Below are 13092 nucleotides of genomic sequence, written 5' to 3' on the forward strand. Positions count from 1 at the left end.
TCTATATCAAAGTTATCCCAAAAATTTATCACAGGAAGATGATTGAAAAAGAAAAGTATACGATAAGGAAAGGTCGTCACATACATAATCCATGAAACAATTTCTTACGAAATAAAAATGTTAAACAATTAAAAAATAACAAATGCAAACCCGTATTTACGAGGGCCCGTACTTAGAAAAAAGAGTTCTCGTTTATGCTTGGGCGTTTACAGAGAGGTTAGTATGCAGATAAAATCCAAATCGAATCGGTTGGGTCAATTTTCGGGTCAACGACGACTTGTCCCATCGCATCAACACTAGTCACCGGCAATATAAGCTTCCAGGCTTCCAGCCCAGTGGAGGAAGAAATAGTTGCTTTTCCGCCGTTAATTCAAACGTGCCACACGGAGTCTTCCAAAACATGGACATGGATATCATTCTGGTTCGTCGTCACCTTTGGTGATTACAAAACCGATATGCGCTTTTGACAAGGGAAGAAAAGCAAGGAAAGCCTGTCGTAGTAATATTGGTGGGTGCGCCTGAAACCGGCAAGTCCACCTTCTGCAAAATCTGTAGGATAGTGGCATTTGTCCTATGTTAAACCAAAACATGGTGTTATAGAATTATGCTGAATTAGAGTTTTGCATCTGTTACCCCTACAGTTAAAATGTAAAGCTTGATATGTTTTCTTCAGTGTTATAATACTTACTCTAAATTAGTACGAAAAAAATGTGATTATATGTTTTACATATAAAGTGAATTGAAGTTCTTCAAAAAAAAAAAAAAAAAAAAAAAAAAAAAGGTAGATTGAAAACAAATAAATATTCTGGTGCAGGCGCTCTTAAACAAATAAATGCTGCAATCTTCAGAGATGGAGGTCCCGCTTTGGAGGTTGCAACCAGTTGCAAAGAACAAGCCCAATCTCATGTTGTGGGACCCAACATGAACCCACACTGACCAAATTGTCTGAACAATGACTAGAGTAAAGGCTGCAAAGTTCTCCGGGAGGCTTACACTTTCACTTTTTTGAAGGTTTCGCAACAATTGTGAGGACCCAAGCAAAGTCACCCAAGGGAAGCATTGAGAACCTGCAGCCAAAGCTGCCAGAGTCGCAAGTTCGTTCTGATGGTGCCTCTAGAAATCATTTTGCAAACAGCGATCAAAAGACTAAGATAGAGGATCCTCATACATCTGAGAGAAGCAGAAGAAGTAAAGGGTATCAGTTCGATACTGAAGATTCTGACACTAGGAAACCAAACCTGAGCAATAAGTCCGATGGAATCACGACGAAATCCTGAGGGTCATGGGCTCATGCTCTCTACAACACTGCTGAATGATCTTTATCCAAAGGTAAATTAAATTATTACTTTAGTCTAAAGAAGGATCTCAAATTGCACTACTGTTCAAATGAATAGTGTTTGGGTCCGAATTTCATTTTATTTACGGCCATGCCATTGCTTCAAAGAATGGGCTTTGTGGGTTTGGGCTCTGTTTTGGTTGGCTTGAATTGCTTTTGGCGGATGGGGATGGGGTTTGGGCACCGAATCACGCACAGGGAGCAGGGGTGACCTGCAGATTGGAGAGAGAGAGGAAGGCTGTGAATTTTGACTCGGGGAGAGATGGCTGTGCTTCGGTCGGAGCGTCATTTGGTGGGGGGGGGGGGCGTGGGGAGGAGGAGGACAGAGGGACTGACATATTGGAGAGAGATGGGAGCTAGGGGTTTCGACTCAGTGAGAGAGAGATTTAGCTAGGTCCTCTGCCAGGACCTATGGGATTTCCTCCGATTTTAGAGAGAGAGAGAGAGAGATAGAGGGGGAGAGAGGGAGTGGGGAAGGCATGGTTGTGTGCAGTTTGTGGGGTTAGCCGGTCAAGAAGGGACCGAGGGAGGTATGGGAGAGTTTGATTTTTCGGTTTCCTCCCTTGATTCAAAAGGTAATGCACTGTTTTTAATCAATTGTTTAGTGCCAATTCAGCTTTATTTTTTAGTTTATTGTTTATAATTCATTGTTTATCGTTTGATTTGCCATCTGCTTTCTTCAAATTGCCATAGATACTTTTTTCCTTCATTAAAGTTGTCATAGATTTTTTAGATTGTTTAATTCATCAGCAGTTTATTGTTTTGTCTGGTGGAAAAGTCCAGTCTTGGTGTGTCCTCTGACTCAAATTTGGAAATGGTTTCTGGACTGTTTAGTTTGTTGAACAACATCCTTTCCTACTTTCTAAAGCTCATTTTCTTTATTTTAGCTCAGACCGACTCACCCCACTATCTCTCTGTGTCTGTGGTTCTGGGTTCTTGACTGTTTAGTTTTTATTCACATTTAGTGCATATAAGTCCCTTTCGTAAGAGGGATCTATTTTGATAAGAAACAAGACCTTACAACTGTTGCATTCTTTGTTTTCTTGATTGTAAAGTCTCTGTACCATGTCACACATATTAATAGGATGCTTAGGTAATTGTAGGGGAAGTTGTGCATGCATTCTTTCGGAAATCCTTTCCCAGAACCTGTAGTGATCGTGATATGAGTCTAACTCTGCCTTGGTCTAGCTCAACATGGAAACGTTATGGAATATCTTCTTTATAAGCGTTTCTAGGCTCTAGCCTCCTCTTTTTGAGCAGACTTATCTAATATATAACAAAGCATGTTCTACTAGAGCTCAAATCAAACAAAGAGAGGGAAAATCAAAATACACCAGAAATAAAAGATCAAAAAAACTTAATTTATTAGGATGTATGGAGGAAAGCTTTTAGTCATTTTAAAATTGGGTTAAATTAACAATGTTATATAGTGATACTAATTTGATGCTTGCTTGCCCTGCAATCAACTCAGTGTTTAAGGATTATGTATGTTTCCCACTTCCCAGGTCTAATTCGATCGCATGCATGTAACAATAGTTAAATTTGGGGACTGGACAATTAACTAATCATAATTTATTTATTGTGTGTAATTACCTCCATAAGTGCGTGGTTACAAGTTGAGCCTTTTCTTTGTTTTTTCTCGTTGAAGCTTTCCAGGGCTTCTTTGTATTCTTTTTCCTGTTTGTTGACAAATAAGATCATGTTTATTTTTCTTCTAATTTTCGAGTATATATGCATAAAATGTCAGTGGAGTCGATGCATGCTTGAATGACAAACCTCACACAGAGTCACTCACATAGAGTCTGAAAATCTAATAAACTCTAATATGATTTTCTGTTTGATTGATGAATGAGGAGTGTGAGTGCAAATTCTAGGTTATGGGGAAGCATTAGAATTTGGAGGCACGAATTCTTTTCTACCATTATTTCAAATGTTCTCTAACTTATAGGCATTAATAATCTGTTTAACTACATGATTCCCAATGTACCTAATTTTCCACTGCTGTTATTTATAATTGGAGTAGAGATTTTTAAAATTAGATTTAGACCTACTATAATTAACAACTCATGCCAAAATTATTTAATTAAGCACCAATTTTTTTGTCCTATATGTCTTAGTAGGACAACCAAGACATCACATATAGAGAAGTGGAAAGGAGAATGACAACTGGTAGGTTGGAGAGCAGAGTCATTTTCTGTATAAGTTTTCTGTCACCAAATCTAGGTTGGGGAGCACGATCATTTTCTGTTTGCACATCACAATGTTTGTTTTGAGTACTTCTCATGCCATTGAGGCACAAATGTTCTTCCTGCATTAGTTAATTTTTTTTTTTTTATATCAAAACTGAATAAATTTAATTTTCCTTTGTATCCAAAGGTATTAAAGTAATTGTGATTGAAGTTTGTTTATGTCCGCTTTCCAAGATATATTTTTTGGTTACTAGATGTTTTACTCCGTTTACGAGTGCTTTTTAGTTAACTGAAAGAACGCTTTTCATTCTTCTGTTTTCAGGACTTCATTTACTATTTACAAGTCAACTCCACAATACCAAAGTACAAGAGAAGCGAAGATTTCAGGTAATTTTTGCTCTAACTTCTTTGGATTTTATATTATGGGTTAATTATCAACCGGTTTTTGTTACTATATTTAGAATTGTAATTTGGTACCACTGCTGCCACCTGCCACTTGAGTTTTCATATCCTAATGACACAAAATGGTAATTTTAAATTCTAGGTTATGGGTAAGCATTAGTATTTGGGGACACAAATTGTTTTCAGCCACTGAACCAAGTTCAAAATATTTTTTCGCGTAGCTTAAATTAATCTAAAATATCATTAGAATACCCAAAAAAAAAAAAAAAAAAAAAAAAAAGCTTGGTTCTCTTTATCTCATTGTTTCTTGGGTAGTTTTCTAGAATTGAGGCTGAAAGGTTGCACCACTTCTTTACTCCATATATGTGCACATCCTAATAATCTTTAGACTAAATAAAGCAAAGAAACATCATGATATTGCTAATGGATTTGCTATGTTTTGGAATTTCAGGAATTTCGATTGTTGGAGGGAGAAGTTGGTTCCTTGGCATTTTCAGGTATAATTATGTACCCTGTTTTTATTCAAGCCCTATTTTAAATGTATGATTGGTTTGTGTGAAATGAATGAAAAAGAGAGTTAGAATACCCTGTTTTGGATTTTGAAAAAGAGAGTTAGAAATGTATAAGGATGTCCATTTTATATACCCTGTTTTGGATCACTGTGTGTGTTATTTGAAAAGGGGAGACATGAATGATCAGTGTGTGTGTGTGTTATTTGTTCAAGGAGACATCTGACATCCTTATTTGGATTTTCTCGCAAGCCTATTTTATATACTCTGTTTTTATTCAAAAGCTGCTGCCGTTTGAATATGATTCGTTAAAACGTGCTATCATCAACAATTTGCATGGAAAACATATTTCACTTTGTTTTCTTCACTCAAGGTGCTTTTCAACGCTGTTTCTAAGCTATTATTTTTGTTACCATTCTGTAAGTTAGTGCTAATGGATTTGCTATGCTTGCGATTTTCAGAAATTTGGATCGTTGGAGGGAGCACTTGGCCTTTTGGCTTTTGAGGTATATTTATTTACTGTGATTTTGTGACTCTGTTGTTACCTTTTATTCATGCACGTTGGGACTAGATTTGGCTATATAATTGTGGCATCCTTTGACTATGTATAGCTATGATAATGGTGGAATGTGTAATTGCTATCTCTTAAGTTGGTATAATGTTAATGGTTTGCAGATGCTTAGCAGACTATCTGAAACTGCTTAAATTTTATATTTTGAGTTGCATAAAGTCCACTAACATACACAACCAGAGTCAGATTGCCACCCGTAGTTGGTGGTATTGTCTTTGCAATGGTTTTAAAGTGGGGATTTAGAAAATTTAATAATAAAACTGAATTATATGTTCCATGCTTTTTGTTTTCATTTTGGGTTAAAAGGCTGAAGCTTTGGATTGGGATTTTCCTTTATTAAACTATAATTTTGTGCTTAGGAGGCTATATGAAACTGCTTGATTATTATTATTATTATTATTTGAAACAGGAACTTTTTTCTCACTGTAATCTGTTTTGTTAAAGGTAATGATAAAGATTTATCAATTTAGTTTGTTCGAGAGGTTTATCATCAGAACCCTGATGAGACCTTCAGTGTGAAAGCCTTTTGGTTTCATAAGTCACAAAAAAATCGAATACCACCAAATGAATAAAAATCTGGCCGTATATGCATTGATGAGACTTTAAGGAGGTTACGATATGTTTCCCAATTATTAAACAAACCGAGATAGGTTAACAAGTTAAGTCCGATATCAGGCTCAATTGTAGGTTGCCTTTAATTATTATATCTTTGTAAGAAACATTAGCTTATATGTGCACTAAGTAAACTAAGATCATCTATTATAAGTTTCCCAATGTCTTCGATCTCTTTACAGTGTGTGTGTGATTTGTGTCTGATTGGTGTTTCCCCTATATTTACCTATGTTTTCCATCTCTTTATACGTGCACTAATTAATTTGATCAGTGTGTGTATTATTTGTGTCTAATTGGTGTTGGGTGTTTTCCAATTTGGGGTCTTTATTTACTTAAGGCTTTTTGGCCAAAATGGTTCCTGAGATTTGCATAACACATCACTTTGGTCCGTGAGATTGAAAATCAATAGAAATGGTCCCTAAGATTGTCCACCATCTATTATTTTGGTCATTCCTTTAAAAGCTCCGTTAAGTGTCCCGAAGCTCTTGGCCGGAAGTTTGGGCAATTTTCAAAGCTTCGTAACTCAATCGTTTCTTAACCAAATTCGACACATAATATATCAAAATGAAATAGGAAAGTGTAGAAGAAGATTATACCTATTTGGAAGCCCAATGGTTGCAGGAGATGGCCAGAAAATAGCCTGAAAGATGATTGGTCAGTGGGCAAACTGGAAAACTTGCTGGAAACTGGGTAAATTTTAAACATTCATAACTTATTCAATACTCAACGAAATCGAGTGATTCAAAAACGGAAATCATACTTCTCGACGTAACGAAGAGAATGGTACCTTTCTTGACGGCTAATTTGTCGTGGTTTGATCGGAAAATGGCTCGAAAATGGCTAACTCAGACAGCCACTTTCGAGCCGTTTTCCGGTCAAACCACAGTGATTTAGCCGTCGAAAAATGTGTCATTCTCTTCGTCTCGTCGAGAAGTATGATTTTCATTTTTGAATCAGTTGATTTCGTTGAGCATTGAAGAAGTTATGAACGTTTAAAGTTTACCCAGTTTTCCAGTTTTTCCGTGGACTAGTCACCTTTCAGGCTATTTTCCGATCATCATTTTGATATATTATGGGTCGAATTTGGTTAAGAAACGATTGAGTTACGAAGTTTTTTAAATTGCTCAAACTTTCAGTCAAGAGTTCCGGGACACTTAACGGAATGACCAAAATAATGGATAATGGACAATCTCAGGGACTTCTATTGATTTTCAATCTCACGGACCAAAGTGATGTGTTATGCAAATCTCAGGGACCATTTTGGCTAAAAAGCCTTTACTTAATGTGCAATCCAGTGTCTTATTTGGTTGGAGAGAACATAATGTTTGACAATATGATATCCAATCTGGTTTTGTAGATATGCTGAATAAGTAAGGACTGTTTGCTGATTTAGTTGAATATCGAGTATCTTGGGAGTGTCTTTTGTTAGTAGATGATTAATTGTAGATGCAATGCCCCTTAGTAGAAGGAAATTAAGGTGCATTAACAAGAAAAATCAAGATAATGTGTGCACAAGTGGATTAGTATTTTTGCTGTCAGTTGGTGTCCAACATGATGCAAGCATAATTTGAAGTGTGTAATATCTTTTGAAATGTATATAAAAACCAAGTTGCTTATCTTACCGACTCCGTTCACTCATCTATCCCGCTATTCATTCAGGATTATGTTTAATTTATTCATGTTAAATTGTCTTATTCATGCAGCTAAGGCTGGTGTATTCAAGTTCCGCAGCAAAGCGCGGGCATATTTTCTAGTATTATACTATGATCTGCATATAAAAAAGATTGCGAGCTTGAGGACTATTTTTGTAGAAAACATTTTTGTTCTTAAAACACTTTTGCTAGAAGTGTTTTTATTAGAAACAAGTTAAACTTAAATAAAACTCCAAGTGCTTTCTTACAAAATACTAGAGAGTGCCTTTCAAATAAGTACAAGTTTTTTCACCAAAAATGCTTTTAAGACCAATAAACACCAACATTTTTTACCGAGCACAATCAGAAGCAATACGAGACCTGCCCGAACTCGTAAAACAGTGTTCACACCAAAATATAGGTCGAAAAATCGAGGGAAACAAACACATACACAAAGGTAAATGAACAAGGTTAATGATTGGAGTTCCATACCAATTTAGAGTCTAGACAAGCAAGGGGAGTCGTTGAGTGGTACATGTACTACGTATGGACCCCCAGTTTTGGTTGGAGTCTTTGGAGTTGGATTATTCTGCCTTCAACGGCCAAAAATATGGTCCCATGCGTCGTACCCCCAACTACCCTGGTTTCCCTTAAACTAGGACACCCTGAATCTTCCTGCCCTTTGGGCAAAGGTAGATATGTTGTCACTAACACGGGAGACTTGAAATCTCATTAGCTTATCGGTTAGCTCACTCATCTACATGTCTACTCTGACGTTCTACAATTTTCTTCAATTTATCCGGCTGATTATTGAGGGTTCGATTTTAGGTTTGAACTGTCAAAATGTGGGTGGTGAAGCGATTAGCCGTTGATGCTAGAAAGTATAATTTCTAAATTTATGGTTCTACATCCTAAAACAATCGACCATGTCAATAAATGAGATCAAAGTTCTAATAAATTCTGAAGAAGTTGAAGCTTCACAAGAACGAAAACTGAAACTTCACATTCATGATTCATCCAAACTTTACAAGAATGAAAACTGAAAGAAGTGTTCTGTTTGAAACTATCTTAGTTCACACCAAACATTAAAATTACATGACAATATTCGACAAATAGAGCAAGCCAGCCACAAGCTAATATATTCCAAACTAACTGCATTTATCTTTCTAAGAACAAGATCAGCTCGTCAATATCATCAGACGGCTTCTTATTTGCTAGGTAATGAAAATTTGAAACAAGAAATATAGGGTTTTGGTCAAGCCAAGCATAATTGAGTGAGAGTTTCAACATCTCCAAAATCTATTAATGTAAACGTCTTCCTCTGTAACCGCTGCTTTTATCCAGACAAGGGAATACCTTGAAGAAGATGTTCTCCACAGTTTTGTAATACCATATCCTCCATCGCTTACAGAAAACGAGAGGCCCGATGAAAGCTCCAAGGCCAAAGATAAATCCAATCTCGGCAATTATAAGATCAAAATCAATTTCAGGTTGAGCATTAGAATGACCTTTTTTCGGTGGTGGTGGTAGTGGCAGTCCTGAGGGGATATAACCTGTCAAAGGAGGCCCCCACAACCCTTCATTGCCTGCAAAGGAAGCTGCTGGAAATGTCGAAAACTGAGTGCTGGTTGGGATCCTTCCAGTCAGTTCATTGTTTGAGAGATTCAAGAATGAAAGGAACGTGAGCTTTGTGAGCTGTGATGGAATTTTCCCGCTCAAGCTGTTGTTCGACAAGTCTAAGGACTCAACGTGTCGTAAGTTGCCCAAAGATGATGGGATTTCACCTGTTAGAGCATTACTAGACAAGTTGAGGACATAGAGCGATTTGAGTTCTCCTATTTCCACAGGTATTGATCCGGTGAATTTGTTCCCCGAGAAGTCAATTGAGGTGAAGATAGTTAAAATCTTCACCAGCTCCATCTCTAGACCTTTGGTGGTAACAAATACTTTATCATTGTAATATATTTGAGAGAAATATAGGACCTGAAATTGGATATGGTTGAGCTGTGACCGGCTACCACCTTCGTCAGCCATCATCGCCTGCCAGGTTTTCAAGCATCTTCCTAGTATTTGACCACTGAAATTGTTGTGAGCTAGGTCAATAATTTGAAGCATTGGCCAGCTGCCATAGGCCTTAGGACATCCAATGCGCCCATAAAATTTGTTCGATCGCAAAACAAGGACACGCAATCGGGGCATTTTGATTAACGAGCGTGGAAAAGTACCACTTATCTGATTGTTTCCAAGGTTCAACACCTCTAGCAGCTTGCAATTGCCTAGTGATTCTGGAAATTTACCTCCTATCTGATTTCCATTCATATCTAGCGTTTTCAAACTACAATCTCGAGGAAATTTATTAGGAATAGCACCAATAAGGTTGTTTATCCTTAAATTAAGTACTCCAATTGGCCTGCTCCTTGCAGTTAAGCACTGGGGAATCATGCCACTTAAGGAATTATTGGACAGATCAACAACTTGAAGAGATGTTGCCTTGCATACTGATTCTGGAATGATCCCGTGGAAGTTATTGCTTGCAAGAGAGAAAAACACAGTGGACATAAGGAAATCACCAATATCTGCCGGTATGCTTGAGCTGAAATTATTTATTGAGTAATCCAGATAACTGGCAGATGGTGGAAGCATTGGAATTGGTCCCTGAAGCTGGTTGGAATGAAGGTCAAGCACAAGCAAATAAGAAGGAAGATTGAGGAAAGGACCTTCTAGAGTTACCAGAGAGTTGCAAGAAAGATTTAGTTGACGAAGACTACTCAACTTCCAAATCCAGTTGGGTATCTCACCATGAATCTGGTTTTGTGATAGGTCCAAAGTGCTTAATGTTGATTGATTTCTCAAGAAACCTGGGATTCTTCTCAAATTGCCAGAAGCTAACTTCAAATTGGTAATTTTTGGAAATGAAGAATGAGAGGAATTGGTGTCGTTGTAATTAATAGACAAGCTATTGAATGAAAGTTCAAGACTCGAAAGATTTCTTAGCTGCTGAATATCATTTAGAAGGAAAGAACCAGTGAAGTTGTTTGAAGAAAGTGAAAGAATTTTAAGCCCTCGGAATCTCAAGATAGACATGGGAATTGACCCTTCCAATTTGTTGTAACTCAAATCGAGGGTATCCAGTAAGTACGAAGAGAAATTTGAAAATTCAGGCAAATGACCAGAGAAGTGATTGTTGGAAATCTGTAGCTTTTGCAGCAAGGGAAGAGAAAACAGAGATGGTGGAATAGTCCCATCTAGTTGATTGGATCCCAAGTGGAGATTCATCAGATTAGTCAGGTTTTCCCAGTGAGTGGAATTAATCTGACCCGTTAGCTGATTGCAAGAAAGATCTATCAAGGTTAGATTCTTTGCCATACTGAAGGATGGAATTGAATCATTGAACTTGTTTGATGACAAGTCAAAATAAACCAATTGATGAAGGTCTTCTATTGACTTTGGGATTGATCCAGTGAAACTGCACCCCGAAATATATATGCTCGACAACATTTTGAGGTTGCCAATAGAGTTCGGTAGTAACCCTGAAAAGTTAGCCCCGCTTAGAACCAAGGACTGAAGAGATGCATTCTTTGGAAATTCTGGTAAGGAACCCTGAAGCTGCTTATTGCCTGATAAATCAATAGTCTGCAGTGTAGGTACCTGGAAGATCTTCTCTGGGAATGTACCATATAAGCCAGAACATGTACCATATACGCAAGAACTGCCTAGGTGCAAGGAAGTCAAATTTGGAAACTTTGAGAAGAACTCTGGAACTTGAATAGAGAAATCATTGGAATCTAAACGAACAACTGAGAGCGATTGAAGCTTCAGTAATGAACTATCAATAGGTCCAGAAAGATTACAAGTGGACAAGCTCAACACCCTCAATTTTGGCAGTGAAGATGATATAGCTTGGCACCACTCGGTCCCCTGTGCTGATATAATCACACCATCAAGATAAAGTTCAACAAGCTCAGAAAAGTTCCGAATAAGCACATTCAAATTCGGCTTCTCAAGTTTCAGCAACAGAGCTCCCGAGAAATAGAAGGTAGACAAATCAAGAGTTACCAACCTCGTAAGGTGTGAAATCTCAAATGGAACCTGCCCCGCAAAGCCAGCATTCGACAAGTTCAGATTTCTCAATCCAGTTAGCTGCTTGAATTCAGAAGGAATCTGAGTGTATTTGAAGTTGTTGTAAGCCAAATTCAGGTTCTCGATTGACTTCAGACCGAAAAGAGAACTCGAATTATCAAGTCCACCACTAATCGCCTCGCTGCTCAAGTCCAGATTCGAAACACAACCCTTTTTGCAGGACACTCCTTCCCAAGAACAGTAATCCGATCCATTTTTCCACTTCACAAGTTTTTTAGATGCCACAGGGTCAAATACGAGGCTGTTCTTCAATTGTAACAACAAAGATTGCTGATCCCTGGGACACTGGCCAGAGACAAGAAATATGTTTATACTGAGTGAAAAGTAGTAAAGGGGTATTAAGAAAAGCTATGAAAACAGAGGAATTCTCATTGAAAGCTCAGAACAACAGGAAGCAGAGCAGGCTAGGATTTTCTCAATGGATACACGAAGGCAAACATCCATGAAAAAACCCTTTTGGCCCGTGGGTTCAAGTCCTTGACTGGACAAAAATCTAGCGGAGTTAGCACGGAAGGACGAAGAATTTAGAGGGAAGAACAAGGAGGAAGAAAAACTCAGAGAGAACTGTCGGGATGGGGATTTGAATGAAGACTCAGAAACGTGTGTTTTGTATAATGTGGACTCGTTTTTACTTGAGCGACCTTTGATTGTTGTGTTTTTTTTTTTTTTTTTTACATTGTGGAAAAAAATCGATTGCCTTGGTTGATTTAAGTGGCATGCGTTATGCATTTGGAGATTTTTGGATAAATCCTTTTGTTTTAATTTTATAGAAAACAGGAGATTTGTAGAGATATCATTACAACGGTTGGACTTTCCTGAGCTTGTTCCGTGACTTTTCTGAGCTTGGCCTTACTGAAGAATGGAACTGAACCATTGAACTTGTTCAGTGACATGTCAAAATAAACCAATTGATGAAGGTGTTCTGTTGACCTTGGGATTGATTCAGTGAAATTGCACCCCGAAATATCTATGTTGGACAACATTTTGAGGTTTCCAATTGAGTTCGGAAGCAATCTTTGCAAGGAATACATGTAAAACAAACATCCTAAAATTGAGGAAATACATCGTGCTTCTAAAGCCACTCCATACACGGTTGGGACTTGGTGCAACGGGTGAACAACCAACCCTCCACAATAGATGGAAGTTGGCTACCATTGCATCTGTATAAAATGAATTCCCTGCTCATAGAGAAATGGTTATGCGTTAAGGGTCTATCACCATCAGAATATAAAGGTCTCTAAGTGAGTAGAAGAGTTCTGGTTTGTGATTTAGAACCAACCATGGCTACACCAGTCAAAGTCAGTCTTCTTCAGATTCCATGGCAATTGCAGTCATCAGGTCAGCCGATTATTTCTTTGTGTTTTAATTATATAACCATGCTAAGTTCTAACATGCCTCTTAGAGACGCTAAGGTTTCTACGAGATTTGCTGTTTAAATTTTCAGGAACTTGTCAAGAACATGATATTTATGGATTGCTTGACTTAGAAGTCTCCTCCCATCTATCCTGGAAAAATGAGAGGGCAGGAAAAAGGGAGTGGTGCTGCAAAGATTGCTATTTCCATTGTTCGTATACTCTTGTGGGGCTTAAAACGTAGGTTGTTTCATTCAATATTGACTGACCATTATGGAGAAGAGAGGGTAAAATTTCGCCCCTGCAGAGGGGCTAAAACTTCACGAAATGTTGTGTATACCACACGTTTA

The 13092-nt window shown here is 37.8% G+C and overlaps 1 long non-coding RNA gene and 1 pseudogene across 2 annotated transcripts; one reads left to right on the forward strand and one right to left on the reverse strand.

The window, feature by feature from the left end:
• Positions 1-1657: 1657 nt before the first annotated feature.
• LOC137745642 (uncharacterized) lies at positions 1658-8426 on the forward strand. 2 transcript variants are annotated; one of them, XR_011069706.1, is made up of 5 exons: positions 1658-1911; positions 3848-3912; positions 4379-4424; positions 4898-4942; positions 7323-8426. It is a non-coding gene; the product is annotated as an uncharacterized lncRNA (long non-coding RNA). The 2 variants fall into 2 exon arrangements; XR_011069705.1 differs by lacking the exon at positions 7323-8426 and adding an exon at positions 6977-7277.
• Positions 8427-8533: 107 nt separating this feature from the next.
• On the reverse strand, positions 8534-12049 carry LOC137744256 (receptor-like protein 7; annotated as a pseudogene).
• Between the last annotated feature and the right edge of the window lie 1043 nt (positions 12050-13092).

The sequence above is a fragment of the Pyrus communis genome, chromosome 9 (assembly GCF_963583255.1).
Source record: "Pyrus communis chromosome 9, drPyrComm1.1, whole genome shotgun sequence".
Taxonomy (NCBI): Eukaryota; Viridiplantae; Streptophyta; class Magnoliopsida; order Rosales; family Rosaceae; genus Pyrus; species Pyrus communis.